Source organism: Panthera onca, chromosome D1 (genome assembly GCF_046562875.1).
Source record: "Panthera onca isolate mPanOnc1 chromosome D1, mPanOnc1 haplotype 2, whole genome shotgun sequence".
In the NCBI taxonomy this organism is placed as follows: domain Eukaryota; kingdom Metazoa; phylum Chordata; class Mammalia; order Carnivora; family Felidae; genus Panthera; species Panthera onca.
Genome location: NC_138348.1, coordinates 77,494,045 through 77,514,235, shown reverse-complemented (window position 1 = coordinate 77,514,235; position 20,191 = coordinate 77,494,045). Strand labels below are relative to the sequence as shown.

General features: G+C 38.7%; 1 protein-coding gene across 2 annotated transcripts in view; it reads left to right on the top strand.

Annotated features, from left to right (window-relative positions):
• MTMR2 (myotubularin related protein 2) overlaps nucleotides 1-20,191 on the top strand; it is a 117,590-nt gene that overhangs the window by 5,524 nt on the left and 91,875 nt on the right. The window contains exon 2 of one of the 2 annotated variants that reach the window (XM_060605302.3): nucleotides 4,306-4,376. The exons of the other annotated variant lie outside the window; for it this stretch is intronic. The gene's annotated coding sequence lies outside the window, so the exon portion shown is untranslated. The remainder of the gene's footprint in view (nucleotides 1-4,305; nucleotides 4,377-20,191) is intronic. 2 annotated transcript variants of the gene reach the window in all.

Below are 20,191 nucleotides of genomic sequence, written 5' to 3'. Positions count from 1 at the left end.
TAACTCCATCAAATTTGCTGAAATAGACTGGGTTAAGGTCTGTGTTACAGCTACCATAAGCCTATTACTTGACAGCATTTTTGTACAAATATTGATTGAAGTAGTGGAAGGTAAAAGTCATCTTTTGTGGATTTATGATATCTAATTTTGGGAAATTTCTTGAGGGTTTTTTTTTTTTTTTTTTCTCAGCCATGAGTAACACATCAGAAATACGTGTTTTAGGCCTTTTCTTAAAAATAGGTATTTGGTGGGGCGCCTGGGTGGCTCAGTTGGTTAAGCGTCTGACTTCGGCTCAGGTCATGATCTCATGGTACATGAGTTCGAGCCCCGCGTAGGGCTCTGTGCTGACAGCTCAGAGCCTGGAGCCTGTTTCAGATTCTGTGTCTCCCTCTCTCTCTGACCCTCCTCCGTTCATGCTCTGTCTCTCCCTGTCTCAAAAATAAATAAATGTTAAAAAAAAATTAAAAAAAAATAGGTCTTTGGTAAGATACATTAGGGGTAACATTAAAAAATATAATATTATAGGGGCGCCTGGGTGGCTCGGTCGGTTAAGCGTCCGACTTCAGCTCAGGTCATGATCTCACGGTCCGGGAGTTCGAGCCCCGCGTCAGGCTCTGTGCTGACAGCTCAGAGCCTGGAGCCTGTTTCAGATTCTGTGTCTCCCTCTCTCTCTGCTCCTCCCCTGTTCATGCTCTGTCTCTCTCTGTCTCAAAAATAAATAAATGTTAAAAAAAAAAATAAAAAAAAAATATTATAAAGAAGTAATTCCAGGAAACCATCACCTGAACCAGTGAAGTCTGGATTACGCCCAAGGGAAGGAAATAACCCTGATACAGATGTCCAGAGAGCAGTAAGTTTATTTTGTAAAGCTGCCAAGTTCATGCTATTGTATTCAAAATCACCAGGGCCAAAGGTTGTATGTGATTCAGGACTTGACCAGTGGAAATTCTCTAGATTTTAGTAGAGAGTATTTTCTCTTTTTAAGAAAATTATTTTTGAATAGGTAAAGCACTTGCCATCTTTGTCCTATTGTTTGATTTAGTTAAATCTGTGGATAGGATTGAAAACTATTGAGAGGTTATAATTAAGGACAGGGAGTGATTTTATAAGCCTGCTTTCCACAGGAAATCAGGTTAAAAATGGAAATTTTGGGGAAAAAAAAGTTGGTACAAGGTTATTAAAATGAAAGACACTGGTGAAGATGCCCTCTTAATGAAAATAATAACCTCAGTTCACTTTCCTGTAATTCTATTACACAGAACTGATTGTGCTGTCCTTCTTAATGTGTTTCTGTATATGTACCAATGCTGTCATCACTATAGACTGCTATTGCATCAACTTTGTAGTTCTTCCCCTGCCCAAGTACTTAGTACTTACTGTGGCAATACTCGCTGATGACTTTTCATTTCTTTCAGAGACTCTTACTGGATGTGATTATCTCTTGGGCTCTTTAAATACTTTTTAGTCTATATTAAATAAGGGCAGATGCTATATTTTCAATATAATAAGAATTAACTTTTAAAATATGTTTCAGGGGTGCCTGGGTGGCTCAGTCTGTTAAGCGTCTGACTCTTTTATTTTTATTTTTTTTAATGTTTATTTATTTTTGACAGAGACAGAGCATGAGCAGGGGAGGGGCAGAGAGAGAGGGAGATGCAGAATCTGAAGCAGGCTCCAGGCTCCGAGCTGTCAGCACAGAGCCTGACGTGGGGCTCGAACTCACAGACTGCGAGATCATGACCTGAGCCAAAGTCGGATGCTCAACCGACTGAGCCACCTAGGTGCCTCGCGTCTGACTCTTGATCTTGGTTCAGGTCAGGCTCCACACTGGGCATGGGGCCTGCTTAGGATTCTCTCCCTCTCTCTCTGCCCCTTCCTTGCTTGCATGTGTGCGGGCACACACACACATACACACACACACACTCTCTCTCTCTCAAAATAAATAAATAAACATTAAAAAAAGTGTTTTAAACTATATACTTCAAAAACCCTAAATAGTGATACTTGGAAAACTCTTCTTATTTTTTTAAAGTTAGGGTTTTGATTTCACAGAGTATAAGAGAAAATCCAAACTAACTGGCTTAACAGAGATAATTTAAGTTTTTCACCCACATAAAAACCCAGGGGTAGTCAGTACAGATCCGATATAGTGGACCTGAAGTGTCAAGGGCACAGACTCGTTATTCCAGTGTTATCTCGTGAACCAAAACATTTGTTGAAGCGCTAACCTTTGCATTCATTGTAGTCACGAGAAAGGAGGAAGGGAAGAAGAAAGGTATGTTCTCTCTCTTTAAAGGATACTTTTTTGAAGTTACATGTAGTCTTTTAAGCTTCTATCCAGTTGGTCAGAACATGTTCCCATGGCCATACGTAGCCAAAAGGAAGGCTAGGATATATAGTCTCTTCTGGGAGGCCTGTGTTAAGCTAAAAATGGGAGGTTCTGTCTATAAGAAATAGGAGAGAATTGGTATTGGAGGTAATTAGCAGCTTCTTCATATTATTTAAATGAATCATTTTAGCAAAGAAAACATTTTCCGGTTAAAGTCTACAATACTTCACTTCTGAGACTTGCAAAAGCAGTGCCCAACGTAGAAAATGCACTGAGAGACATGATATATGGTAGCAGACTAGAAAAGAAAACTGTATCTTGGAGCACTCTAAACTCTTGAGTTTTTTAACTTTCTGTTTTTTTGTGTATTATTTTGGGCCAGATTTTTATAATCCTAATCTGGGATTATAATGTAAAAGGGATATGTTTAATAATCGTCAGCTTGTGAAGTGAAAGGCAAATGGAAGTCAAATGAAGAATGATCAGCTGTACTCTTTCATTGTTTATTTCCTTTGAGGAGCTCAAGGAATTGGGTGGTAAAGTGGCCGTGGTGGTGAGGATGGTGGCCTACACTGCTTACTCTTCTGCAGTTCTCAGCTCATTTCCAAGCCACGTGTCCATGTGTTTTATTTCCCACCCCCAAAATACTGCATCAGGTTCTATTTAGGTATTTTCTCTCATTTCAATTCTAACGGTTTGGTATCTGTAAGGGAAATAAAGCTTGCCGTTTGGGGCCCTGTTAGTTTCTGAGTGCTTTTGCCAATATTTTGTGTATTTTTATATCTTTGACCTACAAATTTGAAAATCCACAGAAATCTGTTTATTCATTTTTGTGTGTCCTAATTTAAATATTACTATTTTAAGCATGGAATGTCAAACATAGGTGTTTAATCATTTAGGAGTGAGTAGGAGAGGGTAGAGAAGTCTCCTCTGGATTGTATTATTCCTTGGATTCAGAGGGTTTAATAGGCATGAGTAACCAATATATGCATCTCCTTTCTTAACAGAATTGCATTCACAGATGACTGCAAGTGAGCAGTTTTTCAGATAGGACTCTGTTAGCAGGTCGTGTGTTAGCAAAAGGAATAATAACTTTGGCTGATGATAGGCTCCTGGTTACCAGGAGCTTAATTTTCTTGAGCTGAGCCAGGATGCTCAGCAAGGTCAAAAATAAAATTTTATACGATACAGATGTCCTCTGCTACTGGTATTGAATAATATTCTTCCATTACCACCAAAGGCAGTACCTAAAAATATAAGCCCCTGGGATAAGCTTTGCTTTTCAAGTGGTGGACAGTTATTCTACTAGTAAATTAATATTGTTGTTGTGATTATTAATACTAATATAAATAATAAGTATAAATAATAACATTTCTGAGTGCTAAATCCTTTAATATGCATTTTCTCATATCATCATCATAATTGGATAAAATAAACAGTGTTAACTGTTTCCATTTTACAGATGAGAAAACTGACGATTAGGGAGAGCAGTTTGACATTTGGACCCTAGTCTTTTTAATGTTAGGGTCTTCGTAAAGAACTGATCATACCCGAAGATCTAGTGTTCAAGGTCCAGGCCAAAACCTGGTGGTTAGAGGACAGTCCCGAGGCAAGTTGATGGGTGGTAGAGTGATTGGCTGCACTACCGAGAAGGAAAAAGATAACGTGTACACAGTAATTAGTGCGTTCAGAGTGTCCATATTTGGAGAGAATTTTCTCTAGCTTTGAATGTTGTTTTCTTCTGACAGAAAATTGGATGATTTTTTTTTCTTTGCTTGATGATTAAGAGGATAGTGTCATTAGAACAACACTACATTTTGAACGTCAGATAAATTATGAAGCAGCTAGACGTGGTACCAGAACCTCCTCTTGCCATTCCCTACCCCGCAGGCTTTATAGAATAATTTAGAATACTTTACTGTAGGGTTCCTTAAATATCTGAATTCCCCTAAGTTCCTTTGTGTGTTTGTTTACAGTTAATGTGTTAAGAGCCATTGACATTTGAAGATCATCAGAAGTGAAGATAAAACATCTCAAAAATTATAATGTAAGTGAATGGGAAAATGGAATTAAAAATGGACAAAAGTTAATATTGCCAACAATATTTCTGGAATCCATATACTTTTGCCCCAAATGAAATTTATGCATTTGAGTAACCATTAACTTCAAACTTGAGTCCCAATTCCAAGTCCCAGTCCTTAAAATTCTGTGTTGGAGTAAACAGTTGCTACGTTTTAGTCACCAGTAATTTTCCATTAAAATTCTTTGGGCTTCCGCATAATGTTTTTTCCCTTTTTCTCTTTAGTAGTTTGCAGTTTGACAGTGGCTCCTGCTATATTTAAAATTATATGTGTGTACAGACTGAGGTTTTTGCTCTTCAGCTGGTGATGTATGTTCTACCCAATTTTAATTTTACTACCATTTTGTATGTTTCTTAGCCAAAAATATGACAGCTAGTCTCTTCCCTTCCTTTCTTCCTCTTTATAAATATTTATTTATCATCTACTGTGGCCTGCACATTATGCTATATCCAGAATTCCTAAGACCTTGGTGCTTACATGAGTTGTGTCATTTTTTTTTATACAGTTAGGGACTTTAGAGATCATTTGTGAGTCACAGTGATGTGACTAGGACTTGTGATGACCTCCAGTGTGGCTGAGGACCACCTGCATATTTCAATCACCTGTGTTGCTTGGTGGACATTTAACTTCCTAGCTTCCAGTGCAGACATTCTGAATCATGGGGAGTGGGCCCAAGAATCTGCACTTAAAGTGAGAACCTTCAATCCAGATACTTTCTAGAATCTATAAGTTTGTAGATGCAGGAACAGACCTAGAGAAGTTTAATAATTTACCCAAAGGTACAATATGTGCTAGAAGGCCAGAGAAGATTGGTGCCGTTTCAAGTCCTTTAAAGTCACAGAGCTAATTAGTGTTAGAAGTGTTCTGACTCCCAGTTCTAGACTTCATTAAATCATGTAGTGACTTTTGTTGGGCCAGGCAACTTCACTGTGTATATATAAAATCATAACTAATTATCACTGGTACTGAAAAAATTAAATGCACATATGGGTTTTGTGTATGAAAAACATGGACTGTTTTTTCATCAGATATGTGACTGGTTCTGATTTTGAAATCATTAGATGGAAAAAGACCTTAGTAGTCCAAGTAGATCCCCCCACCCCCACTCCGGCCATGGTACTATTCCTACTTGGCCTTTAAGTTTTATGCTTCTGAAGAAGGATTTGATTTAATTTTTGCATCATGGTAACTAGCATAGTGCTTTGCAGATAGTAGGTGCTTGCTAAACTATAGTATGAACAGTTTACTGTTAAAACTTTGTCCCCCCCCTCCCCTCTTTGGATTCTGTTATATACTATTAGGAGTGGTTTTATTTTCTTGATATTTTATTGTTGTTTTTTATTTTGGCGGGGTGGGGGGAGAAGAACGGGGGAAGAGAGAGAGAGAGAGAGAGAGAGAGAGAGAGAGAGAGAAGATCAAGAGAGAAGATCTTAGGGGCGCCTGGGTGGCGCAGTCGGTTAAGCGTCCGACTTCAGCCAGGTCACGATCTCGCGGTCTGTGAGTTCGAGCCCCGCGTCAGGCTCTGGGCTGATGGCTCGGAGCCTGGAGCCTGTTTCTGATTCTGTGTCTCCCTCTCTCTCTGCCCCTCCCCCGTTCATGCTCTGTCTCTCTCTGTCCCAAAAATAAATAAAAAACGTTGAAAAAAAAAAATTTAAAAAAAAAAAAAAAAAAAAAAGAGAGAAGATCTTAAGTGGACTTCTTGCTCAGCGTGGAGCCCAGTGTGAGACTTGATCCCTCAACCCTGGGGTCATGACCTGAGCCAAAATCAAGAGTCACTGACTGAGCCACCCATGCGCCCCATGAATCTGATATTTTATATACCAAGCCAGAGACCTTAAACAATCGGTTATTTTATATTTTTAGTATTGAATTATTATAGCTGATAGTCACAGTATCTCTGAGGGATTGAAATAGTCTAAATTATTTTCTGAATTACAGAAGTTTGACTTAGTTTTAGTATTGTGTATATTTTGTATTGCATATGGTATACTGATAGTTACTGAATTATAATCTTACATTAGGAAATATAGTTTTCCAATTTTTGGGAAACATTCTGTAATTCTCAAATTTGTTAGTAAGTTTAACTATAAAATGCCATTTTCCAATTTTCTGAATATTTTGGAACATGTTTTAATTGTAAGATATAAGAAAAGCAATATTTAAAAATAACTTTTTCATTTCTAATAAGTTTAAGTAATGTAAATTTTCTTTCCATTGAATTTTTTTCCTCTGTTTTAACCACAGACCCCAATAAATACTATATAGCTGTAAAAGAGAACTTTATCCACTATGTAATCTAACTTTTTCATTTTTTTATGCTAGGACACTAAAGCTAAGGGATTTGCCTAAGAGTGGAAATTTTATGAATGTTGCCATATATTTGTGAACAAACAGAATAATATTTATGGTATTTCTATGATGACATGTGTGAAAAGCTTTTAAAAAAGTGTCACACGAGTAGAATGTATTATGATTACTGCTATGATGATAATATGTCTGCTAAGTTCCCTCATGACTTGATTGAAAATTTTCACTATTGTTTAATTTAAAGTCAGAAAAAGAAACTGGTCAGATTTTACTGAATTTCCTTTTACTTTGCAGGTTCCCTAAATTTCTCTTTCACTGTGTGTAATCCAGATTGTCACCTTATAAAATTACACAAAATACTCACGATGATATTTATTGGAAGAGTTCTGTTGGCCATTTTCCATGGGAAAATGATGAATGCCCAGTTTTATCCCTCAGTGTAATCAAAGTAGCTAATAGTAATAATAACACATTTTGGTGTAGTTTTTGTGGTTACAAAGCTCTTTGACCTACATCATCTCCATTGTTTCTCATAACAGCCTCGTGAGGTAGATCTTTGATAGATGAGTTACTGAAGCTCAGAGAAGTGATGTGATTGTCACAGTCTCCTGTGCATAAGAGATGGAGTTAGAACTTAAACTTTGACTCCAAATGCCATTCTGTTTCCACTTCCCAGCATAAATCTTAACATGGAACCCCTGGAGTTTCATGGGGTATACATCTTGCTATTTAAAAGAAATTCTGAGTATTGGAAAATCGATGACAGTTTCATCTTGTCCAGCCAACCTGATTATTCAGTGCATACTTCTCTTTAAAAGTCCGACTCATGTTGCTACTTTTAAAATACTTAATAAGAGTTGCAGGTATCTTTTGGATCAAAGACTCATTCTCAGCATGGCTACTAGTGTGTGCTGCTTAAAATTATTTGAGTGTTTAAATGTTTTTTTTTAATACTTTTTTTTAACGTTTATTTACTATTGAGAGACAGAGAGACACAGAGCATGAGCAGGGGAGGGGTAGAGAGAGGGGGAGACACAGAATCTGAAGCAGGCTCCAGGCTCTGAGCTGTCAGCACAGAGCCCAACACGGGGCTCAAATTCACAAACCACGAGATCATGACCTGGGCTCAAATTCACAAACCACGAGATCATGACCTGAGCCGAAGTTGGTCGCCTAACCAACTGAGCCACCCAGGCGCCCCTAAAATTATTTGAGTGTTTAAATGTTTGAAACAGTAGTATGTTGAACTATACAAGCTCAAAAAATAAACTGTGATATAATACAACACAGTGTACTGAAATGTCTTGATTCCTTCTTAGTCCTTGGCTCTTTAGTTCTGATTCTACTTCTTGACTGTGACTCTGGATGGGTCACTTGATTTCTGTGAGCCTGATTCCCTTATCTGGAGAAAGGGTAAAATGATATCTGCTGTCCTACCTTTTATAGGGCTGCTTTGAGGCCTAAATATGAGGATTGATGATGCTGACAATAAGAAAAAATCAGCTAACTGCTGTGTAATGCATATCATGTGGTAGGCACAGTTTTAAGTATAGTTGGTTAAGCATCTGACTCTTGATCTCAGCTCAGGTCTTGATCTCAGGGTCTTGAGTTCAAGCCCCGTGTTGGGGTCCACACTGGGCATGGAGCCTACTTTTAAAAAAAGTATTTTATATATGTTCATTTAGTTCTCATAACAGTCCTACAAGGTATACGAATTGTTACTATTGCCACTTTGTAGATGCAAAATCTGAGGCACAGAGAGGTGAAGTAACTTCCTCAGGGTCATACAGGGTGACTGAACCAGAATTTAGTACCAGGCAGTGTAGCCCTAGAGTTGGTAGTATGTGTGGAAAATAGTGTGCTTTGACCCTTGTAAAGGGCTATGCTAATGTTAACCATTAATACTTTAAAAAATTGTTTAAAAAGAGAGATGTGTTCCTCATCCTTGTTATACAGATAGAGAAAAAAGACAAAAACAAGCAAGAAAAAAGTCTTTATGATTTATGATTTTTAACAATTAACTGACCTCACAAATTTGGAAGAATATTAGAAATTATGGAGAGAGAAATTACTGAATGAGGCTAATACATTTGATTTTTAATTTAACCTTTCCAGGCTAAAATGAGAAAGAGACATTGAGAGCTTTTCTTTTCCTACTGAATGTTTTAACTTCATGACTGGAAAACAAAGTGAAATACCTGTGTTATTTTCTGGGATTTTGACGTTTGTGCAGAAAAGTTTTATCTCATTACACTGCCAGGGAGTGACTAGTTAATAGTAATAATTAGTTTTGCTTTGTCTAGGATTACAAAAAAAAAAAAAAAAGCAAACCTTTAGATAGTCTGAAGAATGAATATGTGACTTTATGGTTTTAATGCTGAATTCAGATTTGCATGATGGGGTGAGAAAATCATATGTGAGGTCATTTGTGAAGGAATGAATTCCCTATTTTTTTTTCTGTTTGTCCACCTCAAGGTGTTTTTGAGAAAGCATTTATTGCATAATAGGTCAACTGCCTTTTTTTAGTGTTTCTGACCTTGTATTTCAATTTGGGATGGACATATTTGTTTCTAAAAGGAAATGCAGTTTCAGAGTCGTGCACTTTGAGTTCTAATGATGTGACCAATTTTCAGTTTAGTATGACATTTTCTCAGCTACACTTCACTATAAATAACTTCCCCTTTAGGCTACTTATGAATCCGTATAAGTTTTAATTTTAGCTCTCGTCTTCAGAGTTTGAGTCAGATTTAGAAGTTCTGAGAAATTCTTTTAAGGGGCTGCTGAGGGTTTTGGGATTGGCACTGGGACTCAAGGTGCCTCTTACTCCATTTTTACCCCATTCTCTGGACACACGCTAGTATTGGCTAGAATATTTTGGTTTTTACTTGTCCATTTATTTATATTTCCAGATAAGTGCTTTGAAGAAACACTACTCTGCAGAAAAAAAAGTATGTAAGGCATTTCCTTTATAGCCTGGTTTTTCACACTTGCTGGTGCATTACCACATAATATGCCCTGACTTTTGGGAAATATAGTTGACAGACCTGAAAACAAAATAATGAAATTAAAATGTCCCCAAGGTCACGTGTACCTTAGAACCTTGGGATTTTCCAGACAGAGTGCCAACATGCGCCAGCTGTCCCAGTGCTCAAATCCCCTTTGTTTCTCGGAAGAATACAAAATGTATTCTCTCATCTGTATCCATCAGATGCCATGATGAGAAGATCATTTATGCTGTATCTTTTTATACTATAGATCGGTTAAGAAATTTAGGGTTCTGGTGTAGCATTTCAAAAAATAATTATAAGCTATAAATTAATTTGGTTTTGGTAGTTTTTCTATTTTGGGGATCCTGCAAATATTCTGACAATAAGTCTTTTGTGTGCCAATGTTTTATACACACTGCAGGCTTTTTATTATTTTTTTTTAATAAAATTTTGAACAGAATGACTGATAGAACATGAATAGTGCTTATGACACTATGGTCCATTGTGTAAGCGCTGAAAGCAAATTTGCATTCCTCGAAAAGCTTGTTCACAGGCAGAATATAGAACACATTCTTTAATGTTCTTGGGCAAACATGTTATGCGTGTGCTCAGGACATTAGTTTCAAGAGAATACTTTTTAAAAAGGACCTTTTCTTTCCATGGACTACTGAAGAAAAGTTAAATTGGCAGTAGGAGGGAGTGAAGCGATTTAAATAAGGCAAGTGGTTTAGATTTTATTGTAATGACTATGGTCAGTAGTACCTGGAAGCAAAAGACATGCAACCTCTCCCAGATCCTCTGGAGGCGTTTGTTTACTAGGATATACGAAAAGATAGGTGAGTTGTTTTCAGGCTGGTTTGAATGAAGGGTATATATCATGCTGCTATGTTTATCTGTACCTTTAATTTTCAGACATACTTTTTTACTTTCGGTAGAAATGGTTTTATTGGATTTTGAAATATTAGATCAGGAGAAATAAGAGTACTATAAATATACTTATGGCGTCTGTTAGTGCTTGGGTTTTATATTTCTGTTCACTATTGCGAAATACCTCCAAGTATACTATGAATGACAATAAAGTAATGATAATTCCATTAATAGTCCAGCAAACCAGTAAAGGCAGAGAGGTTCAATACTTTGCTAATGGTTACACTGAAAGATTCAGGTGACGGAATTGGTTTTGTGAGTGAAGCTTTGGGCAGTCTTCTGTTTGACTGTGTCAGAAGTTACGTAAGATGTGTGTGTATGTGTATGGGTGTGTAATATATGTATAAATATATAACATAGAAAAATATAAATATATTATTTATAGATAAATAAAAAACAAAAACATAAATATAATATATGTTCATACATATATAAAAAACAACTTCATCCTGATATTTGTTCTTTGTTTTAAGTGATTCATCAAACTCTTTTTAAGTTTAAAAGTTAGTACGTGCAGTTATCTTAATCAAATGAGGACATTTTACAGTATAGACCTAAGTGTAAAGTACTTTTGCAGCCAAATGCTTTGCTTCATTTTAATTTAATTAATCGATTCCTTCTTAAAAGGAGACCCTTATTTCTGATCTCATTCTGTTTTCCCTTCTGAAGAAGATACTCTTATATTTCCACAGGGCTATTTGTTGAATATTTTCTATCACTGCCCGTTATTTAGCACTAATAACTTTCAATAGGCCATGTTTTTGATCCTTATTATAGTCTTCCACGGTATTGTTAACTTATAAAGAACAAACAGAGACAGATGTAAGTAACTTGCCTGAATTGTTATTTGCTAAGTGGTGAGATCAAGTCTCTGTGACCCTAAAGCTTATGTTTTCAGCCACTAAGCACTTCTACATCTTGTTCTGTGCTTTGTGTTCTCTTCTGTTTCAGTTGTGTCCTGTATATTCCTTCATTGCTATACAGTACTATTATGAGACACTTTCATATCTGGCACCTTCATTAGGTTGTAAGTCCCTTGAAGAAAATGAATCTATTTTCAACTTTATCCCTAGTATGTAATCCATTGCTGATGTTAGTAAATGTCTGTGGAAGAGATAGATGAGAGGGCATGATAAGGGAGATTCAGGAAGTTCCTTCTCCCCAAATGGAGGGGAAGCTTGGTAAGAGCAGGGGGGGCAGATAGCTAAGAGGCCTTTAGCTAGAGGTAGGCTTTCTTAGTTTCTATCCTTCCAAGGAGCTGAGCGGTACTCTGAGGCATGGGAATATTCGGAGGTGATAGGTGAACCCTGCTCTCTGGAGGCAGATTTCTCTGCCTTTGCAGCATTAACAGTGATGCTTGTAAGCCTAGTAGTATTGAGGCAAGAAGTACTTCTGTAGTTGGTACCCCAATTTATTTGTTTGAACATAATTTTCTTAATTTGCAACTTTTTAGCTTGATTAATTCTCAGGAATGATTATAATTTTAAAAAATCTCCTAACTGAAACAAAAAAATAGAAAAATGGAGAGGACTTTATCTTATTTAATGGTACGCTTTTGAAAAGCACACAGAGAGTAATTCCTGTCCCTCTACCAATAATTAGTTTGTATAACTGCTCGCCTAAATGCTATACTTTGAAATGGCAGAACTTTTGATACCAAAAGGGTGGAGCATTGTTCTTAGGAGTAGTGTAGCAAAGGAAAAAGACATTCTGTTATAACAACAGCAGACCAGTAAATGTGTGGGAATGACTAAGAGTCAGATGATGGGATTTCTGTTTTGATCTTGTGGTGGAAGGAAAACTGTGTCACTCTGGCTAAGATAGTGGCAGAGCTATTAAAAAACAGAGTATGACTACAGCTGTTCTCTATTGTGCCTCCCTTACTGTAGACCTAAGTTCTGTTCTTCCATGGGTATGTGTATTATTTTGTGGAACTAGAAGTTAACATTTAAATAAGATCAACTTGCTTCTTTTTAATTAGGAATAAAGAGAATAATATAGCTTAGGGTGGGATGAGGAGTGGGTTAAAGAGCAGGGAATTCTGAGGAGAGGGACTTCCCATTTATAGAACCCATGGCCCTGCAAATTTGGATAAATGCATTTGTGAATGTAAATTGCTTGCACGTTCATATAATCTTTACTCTTCCTAAGAGTTGAGAATGAATCAGAATTTAATACATTAGACTATAATTATAGATTTTTTTTAAGTTTATTTATTTTGAGTGAGAGAGAGAGAGAATGCGTGTGTGTGCACACAAGTGCTTGTACTTGTGTGAGTGGGGGAGGGACAGAGAGAGAGAGGGAGAGAGAATCCTAAGTGGCTCCACAGTCAGCGCAGAGCCCAATGTGGGGCTCCAACTCACGAACCATGAGATCATGACCTGAGCCGAAATCAAGAGTCGGACGCTCAACTGACTGAGCCACCCACGTACCCCTAAAGAGTTCTGATTTTTATTTGGGAAATTTTCTTGGATTAAGCATTTACTGAGTTTGTGCATTTTACCAAAGTAGAACACATACACTGGCTTGAAAACATTAGCAAAGAACCAGTAAGAAATAGCTGTGAATTAAGGGTGAATGTGCTGAAGGGGACATATATCCGGGAGGAATGCTGTTAATCTGGAAAGTCGTCCTGGAAAGATAGATGCCTTGTTTCTTAGACAGCTCCATATATATTTGTTTTTTGCTTTAAACTTAAATCTTAAACATTTTAACAGTGACTTCATTTTCTACATTTTAGCATGTTATCAGTTGCAGGACATTCCTGCCCTCTGCCTGTTTTTTTTTTTTTTTTTTTTTTTTTTAGCAGTAGGATTTACCTATAAAAGAATCTTACAATTCAGGGGTGCCTGGCTGGCTCAGTTGGTTAGCTGTCCTACTCTTGATCTTGGTTCAGGTGTTGATCTTGGGGTCATGAATTCAAGCCCTGTGCCGGGCCATGCAGGGTGTGAAGCCTACTTAAAAAAAATTTTTTTTTTTTCAAAAAGAATCTTAAAATTCAGATAGCATTTTCAGTTATTTTTTTAATAACTATTCAGTGAGATAACGAGTAAGTATTTTTTATTTCTACTCATAATATGAAGTTGAGGCTCTAAAGCCTAACCGACTTTCCATAATTTATGAGACCTATTTATTTCTCTTCTTGTAGTTTAAACTCACATGTCTGGTTGGAGTGGGAGAGTAGCTTATCTATGTGTTAGCATTTGCCAAAGCATCCCTTGCTTTATATTGTGAAGATGCTTTTTAGTATGGTAACGTAATCGACTATAAAACACTTAACTATAGATCTCCTTTTTTGGTTGTGAAATTGTACGTGGCAGTTGTGGTGAAAACAGAAAGAATCTGTGTTTCCAACAATGATTTAATAATTGGAACAGGTTGCTACAAGGGAAATATAAAATTTTCTTCTGTAGAGGTTATTTTTGTTTGCTCATCTTGTTTTAAATGAATTGTATTAAGTTTCCTCAGGAGAGACTATTTGATTGTTGACAGTTTAGTTCCTTGGTTCTTTTAAAAAAAATTTTTTTTTAATGTTTATTTTTGAGAGAGAGAAAGGGAGAGAGAGCAAGCAGGGGAGAGACAGAGAGGGAGACACAGAATCTGAGGCAGGCTCCAGGCTCTGAGCTGTCAACACAGAGCCCAACGTGGGGCTCGAACTCATGAACTACGAGATCATGACCTGAGCCAAAGTCGGACGCTTAACCAACTGAGCCAACCAGGCACCCCAGTTCCTTGGTTCTTTATTGACCAAATTATTAGAGTCTTATTTGTTTGGCTCCGTCAGTCCTGTGTTTAACCTTATTCTGATAAATTAGAGTTCTCTGATGGCAGTGGGAGGTGTCCTATTCCAGGCTCCATTAGGTATAAATAGTTTAAATTGTTTTGGTGTTTCTGTTTGTCAAGTAATGTGCTAAACTCTTTGCACACGTGATTTTATTTAATCCTTATAACTAGGTGAAGTCTTCCTGGCAGTCAGTAATTATTAACTAAGTGAAGGAGATATAAAATAAATAAGTAAAACAAAAACTATGTCAGATGATAATAAGCACTCTAGGAAAAATGAAGCAGGGAAGGGAGTAGAGAATGAGTGGGTGGGTTTAGAGTAGTTTGCAATTTTAAATACAGTGGTCGGGGAAGATCTTACTAAGAAGGCAATATTTGAGCAAAGAAGCTGAAGGAAAAAAATGGGAAATATGGGAGAATAAAGTTAGAGATAACTGGAGGAATAAAGGTCTTCAAGTAGGAAGTTGCCTAGGGTGTTTGAGGAACAGAAAGGAGTCAGTTATAGGCCAAGGGAGCAAAAGGAAGAATGGTAGAAGATCAGGGAGGTTAGGATGGGAATGGATTGCCAAAGGCCTCATAGGCCATTTTGGAGACTTGGGCTTTTATTCTGAGTGAGATGGGAAGGTAGTGGAAGGTTTTTTTGCAGAGGAATGACAATATCTGATGTTTCAAAAAGTCTCACTCTAGCTACTGTTGTAAGAACAGACTGGGGGGGAGATGCGGGAGTGATCTGGCTGCAACATCTGTCACCCCATTGATTTCCGGGGTTGACTTGGCCGATCTGGCTGCCTAGTCAGGTGTCCTCCTCCTCCCTCACTGGTCCATGTGCATCCGTCCCAAAGCTGTTTTCTTAGTTGAAGAGGACGCCCTTCCCTGATAGAGGAGGAGCATTCTTCTTAGGTCAAGGGTATCCGAGTAGCTGCGCTCCCCCACTAGAACCTCTAAACAACTCTTAGCGTCCGTTTGTAAGAGAACTTAGGGTAGTTGAATTTCCAGGACTCCAGATACCCCCAGATGAGGTGCTGTATGAGACAGTTTGCCTTTCTTAAAAACAAAAACAAAAAACAGACTGGGATGCAGAAGCAAGGACACTGGTTTATCGGCAGTTAGAAGCATCCAGAGGAGAGAGATGTAGAAGAGGTAGAAGTGATTGGATACGGGTACTGGACATGTTTTGAAGGTGCAGCCAACAGAATTTCCTGAGTGTTTGAACATGTAGTTTAATGGAAGTCTCAAAGATGACTCCAGAGTTTTTGGCCCAAGAAAGTATAGAAGGCTGGATTACCATTTACTAAGATGTTAGAGCTGGTTTCAGGAAGAAGGGTAGGAGCTAGGTTTGGGGCATCTTAGGTATCCACCTGAAGGTGTTAAATAACTAGGTTATTGGAATCTGGAATTCAAGAGAGAAATCTGGGATAGCACTAAAAATTTGGGTTCATCAACTCATTGCTGTTAAAGCTGTGAGACTGGGTGAGATTATTAAGGAGGGGAGGTGTTGTCAAGGACTAAGAGTTCAGGGGTACTCCAATGTTAAGAGGTTAAGGTGAGAAGGAAACATTATAGGAGATCTGTGAGAAAGAGTAGTTAGTAGCTAGTAGGGTAGCCATGAGTTTTGGAAGCTGAGTGTTGAAAGTATTTCAAAGAGGAAAGGCCAGTTATCTCAACTGCTGCTGATAGATGAGTACTAAGTATTGACAACTGAGTTTAATGGAGTGGATGTTGTTGATGACCTTGACAAAAGCATTTTGGCTGGCCTGATGGAAGTGGGTTCTGAGAGAATGAGAGGTGAGGGATTGGAGGCAGTGAGTATAGACATCTTCAAGGAGTTTGGCTAGAAAGAAGCTTAGAGGAATGAAGTGGTATCTGGAGAGGTTGACAGAACCTCTGTGGTCACAGTGCAGAGCCCGACGGGCTCGAACTCACAAACAGTGAGATCATGACCTGAGTCAAAATCAAGGGTTGGATGCTTAACCCATTGAAACCCAGGTGCCCTGAATGCTTGGGGTTTTTAAACACAGACAGGAAGAATAGTCTGAAAGTGGCAGTGAGGAACAGGGCCCGATTTGCAGGGCCAGTGGTGGGAGAGGGGTATAGGAGAGAAAATGAAGACTTAATTCTCCATTTGAAAGAGCTATGGGAAGAGCAGTGTTCTTGGGAAAACCAGGCTTCAGTTAAGAGTAAAAGGTGAAGAGACCATTTAAGAGAGAGAGAGATTAGAAGAAAAATTGCTGATGTTTGACCTTGAAAATCCAAAGTACAGGAGTTAGGGGTGAATGGAAGATGAGATCAGAAGAGAGGTTTGGGGTCTGGCCGTTCTGACTTCTTGTGGGAACTGTCGAAAACGGAGATGAAGGATATGATGAAGTTAGTCCTTACGGTTTTTAAGATGGGGATGTGGTGAGACTGAGTATTGAAGGGGGTGGGAAAGTTAAGGTCCTGCATGGATGACCCACAGTTCTGGTTGTTTCCTCTTCACTTTGCTGATAGTGGGGGTGAGGCCAAGGGAGAGATGGAAGGACAGTCTTACTCCTCTAGAGCATTTGGATTTCTGATGCCCTTTCTTAACTCCTGCAGATGGAGGCTAGTTGCTGGGGGAGAGTGGGTGGTGTCACTTGGAACCCAAGGAGCTGAATTAATGACCAATTTGTCATCTCTGTTTTGCATATAAAGAAACTAAGACTTAGAGAGCATCCTGCCCAAGGCCACATGGCCACTGGGTAGTGGAGTGAAAGGAAATGACGCACTCTTACACAGTAAAATAGATGACGGGTCAAGGAGCGGTAACATTCTGTGCGATAACACCACATTGTCATTGGAGCGTTATCTTCATTTACTTTCAGATCCTGCAGTATCACTTGGCTTTATACTGGATTCTAAATGAGGGACCTAATTAACAGTCTAGTCTTCTCATATAGAATGTATTCCCTGTGTTTGTTGTCCAAAAACTTAAAGCAATTATGGGAAACAGGCCGAAAGGTACCGTTTTGGGGTAGTCTTATTCTTAACCTACTTCTAAATCCAGTTCAGCTCTATCTTCCCCAGGAAGTATTCTTTTTTTTTTTTTTTTTTTTAATTCAAGATCTCATCTTGTCTTGCCTATTATTTTTTTTAATGTTTATTTATTTTTGAGAGAGAGAGAGAGCGTGTGTGAGCGAGTTGGGGAGGGGCAGAGAGAGAGGGAGACACAGAATCTGAGGCAGGCTCTAGGCTCCGACCTGTCAGCAGAGAGCCCCCATGTGGGCTTGAACCCACAGACCGTGAGATCGTGACCTGAGCTGAAGTCGGATGCTCAACCAGCTGAGCCACCCAGGCACCCCAGTTCTTTGATTGTTCTTAACTGACCTTCATCCTTATACAGTGAGCTTATGTAGAAGAAATGTTGGTGTCTGTGTGTGTGCTGCACGCATGCGTGTGTATGCATGTGTGTGTGCTCTATCTCCCGTGTCAGATAATCACCGTGAAGGTATTTCTTCTTTTGGTTCCACACTCTTGTCAGAAGCAATGTGATTTAGTCAGGGGAATCTGATTCTGTAGTTGGCTCTGCCACTAATTTGATATGATATTTCAGACCATTCCCTTCACTTTTCTGGGCTCTACTTTATCTGTATAAATGAGAGGAGTTTCACTAGAAAGATCTCAGGGTCTTTGAAAGTTATAATATCCTATAATTCACTGGCCGACCATCAGAATAGTTGGTTAACTGATGCGTATAAGCATTTGAAAAAAAGAATTTGAAAAATACGGTGTAACTCTAGTTACCTACTACACAGCTTAATGTCATTGTAAGGTGTGGGCAGTCACCAAGCAGGATCAGAGTGAGAAATAGGGCTGAAGAGAGGGTAGGCCAGATGGTACCAGTAGCAAGTATTTGTGGATGCGGGGCTGAGAAGACTAAAGATATGTTCGAAAATCTTTTGCACAGAGGTGATAACTGGAGCTGTGGGAGTCTGTATTTCTGAGAGATTGAGCACAGAGCGCAGAGCCAAGGTTAGAACTTTCAAGAGAATCTATATTGAGAGGGCAACTGGAAGAAAAGAGCAGAAAAAAACAGTATAAAGAAGGGCAGTAGGGGCGCCTAGGTGGCGCAGTCAGTTGGGCGGCTGACTACGGCTCAGGTCATGATCTCATGGTCCGTGAGTTCGAGCCCCACGTCGGGCTCTGGGCTGATGGCTCAGAGCCTGGAGCCTGCTTTGGATTGTGTGCCTCCCTCTCTCTCTGCCCCTTCCCTGCTTGGTCTCTGTCTCTGTCTCTCTCTCTCAAAAATAATAAACATTGGGGCGCCTGGGTAGCTCAGTCAGTTAAGCGTCCGACTTCAGCTCAGGTCACGATCTCGCGGTCCGCGAGTTCGAGCCCCGCGTCGGGCTCTGGGCTGATGGCTCAGAGCCCGGAGCCTGCTTCCGATTCTGTGTCTCCCTCTCTCTCTGCCCCTCCCCATTCATGCTCTGTCTCTCTCTGTCTCAAAAATAAATAAACGTTAAAAAAAAATTAAAAAAAAAATAATAAACATTAAAAAAAAAAAAAGAAGGGCAGTAAATTTTAATGGCAATGGAAGTGTAGGGAGAAAAGCAACTCAACAGGGAGGCAGTGATAATACTATCTACCTCTTTGGAGAGGTTAAGGAGGGTAAGAACTGAGAGGAATGAGGTACCCCTGCATTTGTTCCTCAGGGCATTAATGACATCCAGAGAGCAATATCAATTGAATAGTTGAAGGTAGACTTCAGTGTGTTATTAATGATTCTGACATAGATTCAGCAACTCACTATTGAGTTCCTGCTACCTGTCCAGTGTTGTGTAAAGCCTATGCATGCCTGTACACACACAGACACACACCTTCCAAAGGAGGAAAGACTGCCCTTAAACCTGAGAAGAGATATGTCATCATTCTTCTTTTTTTGAATGTTTATTTTTGAGAAAGAGAGAGAGAGAGAGGAGAGCAGAGGATCTGAAATGGGCTCTGCGTGGACAGCAGCCATCTCGATGTGGGGCTCGAACTCACAAGCTGTAAGACCATGACCCGAGCCAAAGTAGGACGCTCAACCAACTGAGCCACTCAGGCGCCTTGAGAAATGTCATCATCTAAGATAGGAAGAAAGAGTCAGTGTGGATATAGATAAATTTACTGAGAGAGGGACAAGAAGTTAAGACAGTTCATGCCTCATTATTTTAGTGTTTTCATTTATACTACATTATTGTCGCTAGAACATTGTATAGACCACGTTGACATAGTAATTGATTTAACATATTAATAAATCCATTGGATTTTACTCTTATTTTCCTTTACTGCTCTGTAGTATTATATACTGTTAACTATTGATTTTAAAACATTCTTTTGGTTTTCACTAAACTCTTTGTTTTTTCCATCTACTTTTTTCTATAGTTCTACCTCCAGTCTCTATTCTGTGAAAATAAATGTAGTTCCATTCACTAAATCTCACATCTCTTTTTGCTGTGTATGCTGTTCCAAAGCTACATGATTCAGTTTCATGGCTTTAGCTATCACGTAACTGTAACCTCTCCAGGGAATGTCAAAACTAGAAAAGTTTTGCATTTCCACTTACTTGATGAACACATTCATGTGGATATTTTGTGAGAACCTCAGATTCAACAACATCAAAATCTATTGCATGTTTCCACATATCTCATTCAAACTTTTTCTCCTGTATTTCCTATTTTTGTTATTCTGTGGCCCATTTCAGTTGTCTATTAAGAGACCTAATTCAGTAGGCTATTAACTCAGTTCCTGTAGAATTTCCCCTCCGTCGATATTCCATAAGC